We start from the raw sequence: 2,435 nt of genomic DNA, 5'->3' as shown, positions 1-2,435 counted from the left end.
ACCATTTTCATTAGTTTTGACTTGCAGGTTATCTAAATGGACTCCCTATGGGGAAAGCAATCACACTTTGAAAGGTCTTTTTTTTTTTTTTTTTTTTTTACCTTTTGTTAACTATTCTAACAAATGGATTTTAACGTTTTATCAAAATAATTCCTATGTCATTGTTATTAAGTTTAATTTGCTTAGGAAAACTGAGATTAAAAAAACTGAGATTAAAAACATTGAGATTTTTATATCCATGTAACTTTCTGTATTTCTTTTAATGTCCTCATGCTATTAAGTCACAGGGCTTTGACTCCTGGGTCTAAAAAGAATACCTAGTCCTGCTAAGTCTTAAACCCTGACAGCAGTTAAAGCTTCATCTTTAGAACTTATAGAAGATGACAATCAAAATAAACTGCATTCATCAGATATAGGACCAGAAATTAAAACGGTTCAACCCCTCTAGGCCCAGGCAGTATTGAGGCAGAAGAGGGCATGTGAGATTTTAAGGGCTAATTATGAGAGGTAAAATTAGTTCAGAGTTTCTCTATAAATTAAACATTAATATCAAAGGCACACTAATGCAAGATAAATTAAACATTAATATCAAAAGCACACTAATGCAAGACCAGCATCTGGGACTCTGTCTCAGATTACAAGGTTTCCTTAAAGTATTAACTCACTTAAAAAAATATATATATATATATGGTGATAAAAAGGTTTATAGAAATTACATCTTATGGTAAGATGATGAATATTTAATAGATTTGTTTACAAAATTTGAGAGACAAATTTAATTGGCCTCATACAGTCTTTGTTATGGCTTATTATTTGGAAAATTAAGTCTCTTCTCTCAAAGAAAAAAGGGCTTTGTTTTTTTTGAAATCTTTGAATTATCATTTTGGCTGAATTAATGACTTTTTTTTTTTTTTTTACAATACTGTTTTGTGATATCAACTATTTAAACCTTATATATGACAAATTTACCAGAATCAAATTTAAATTAAGCCATTTTGACCTAATTAATTTTTTGATATTAGGTCTTCTGAAGTCCAAAAGAGAGATATTCAGCTTATTTTAAGATGTTAAAAAAATTTTAGTCTAGAGAAGAGGAGAGCAAAACAAGAAATAAGTTTAATCTCTCCTTTTAAATTTTTCTTTTGGTTCTGCTTATGAAAGACTTTATATCCATGAAAGAATTTAAGTTTGTTGAATAAAAAGTATTGCTAAAGATTTAAAGCAATCACAGCAAAATAAATTGCTGAAGCGGTATCACTTATTGAGTTAAATAATACAAGCTTTTCTGTATTAGTAATTGATATACATTTGATTTTTTAAAAGACACCATTTGAGTTAGGTCACTACAAAGCAGATTTACATATAACCATTAATTGCAGAAAAACATAAGAAAGTTTCTACGTGATCCAAACAGAGATACTCTTTCCCTGATCATAAGAAAATGCAGTATTTTTAGAAGGTAAAGCTATTAAGTTTATAGGGGTACAAAACAAAATACTTTAAGGAGAAACTCTTTATTTTTCAGAAAAAGATATGATTTCTCATTTTCTACTCTTGGCATAAATTTTAATTCTTTCTGGTGGAACCAAAACCTTCTGAACACCTTTCAGTATCATCCAGAGCTTGAACTTCTATTTATGGATAAAAATCCATTCACAAAAAGACTGTGCAATTTCATCACATTTTTTGACTTCAAACCTTTCTTTACCAAAAAAGTAAGCACTACAACACCAACATTGCCTCTATAATCTTTATCTATGACACCATCTCCTGTATCTATAAAGTGTTTTACAGCCAGACCAGACCACTGAGCCACTCCTCCATAACATCCAGAAGGAAGAGCTATCAGAATGTTCATTTTCACAAGAGCTTACTCCGTATATGGTATTGTATAATCATAGGCACTATACATGTTATAGTCTGCGGTCAGCCAAGACCCCTGGTTCAGGGCCATGGCATGCTTGGAGAGCAGGCAAAGCACAGCTGCATGCTGCCCTCCTCGGCAGGGCAGGCCTGCTTGCTGGGGGAGAAATGGCAGGTGTCTTTTCAGAGCAGGGCATAGCAGAGCAAAAGGAAAGCAGAGGAGAGTCCAGGGAACAAGAGAGTACAGGATGAGCCAACATTCGCTTTGATTAAGTGACAATTAGCACCAGTGTCTCCATTCTGTTTTGGTCTGTTCTGCTAGGACCTGGGGACAGAACTTCGTCCAAAACAATCACCTCCCGTGAATTCACTTAACACAAACAACCAAATTTTGTAAATGGGGAAAAGATGTCAATAGACACTTCCCCTAAGTGGATATATGCATGACAAATAAAGACATGAAACATTATTGTTCATCATATCTGTTAGAGAAATGAGAATTAAACCATAAAGAGATAGCATAACACATATTTGAAACTGACTGAAAATTTTTCAAAAAAAATATTACTAAG

General features: G+C 32.7%; 1 pseudogene; it reads right to left on the bottom strand.

The window, feature by feature from the left end:
* Window positions 1-1,566: 1,566 nt before the first annotated feature.
* Window positions 1,567-2,060, bottom strand: LOC129025138 (deoxyuridine 5'-triphosphate nucleotidohydrolase, mitochondrial-like; annotated as a pseudogene).
* Between the last annotated feature and the right edge of the window lie 375 nt (window positions 2,061-2,435).

The sequence above is a fragment of the Pongo pygmaeus genome, chromosome X, assembly GCF_028885625.2.
Source record: "Pongo pygmaeus isolate AG05252 chromosome X, NHGRI_mPonPyg2-v2.0_pri, whole genome shotgun sequence".
In the NCBI taxonomy this organism is placed as follows: domain Eukaryota; kingdom Metazoa; phylum Chordata; class Mammalia; order Primates; family Hominidae; genus Pongo; species Pongo pygmaeus.
Note: the sequence above shows the minus strand (reverse complement) of the source record. Positions and strands in the feature narration are given on the sequence as shown.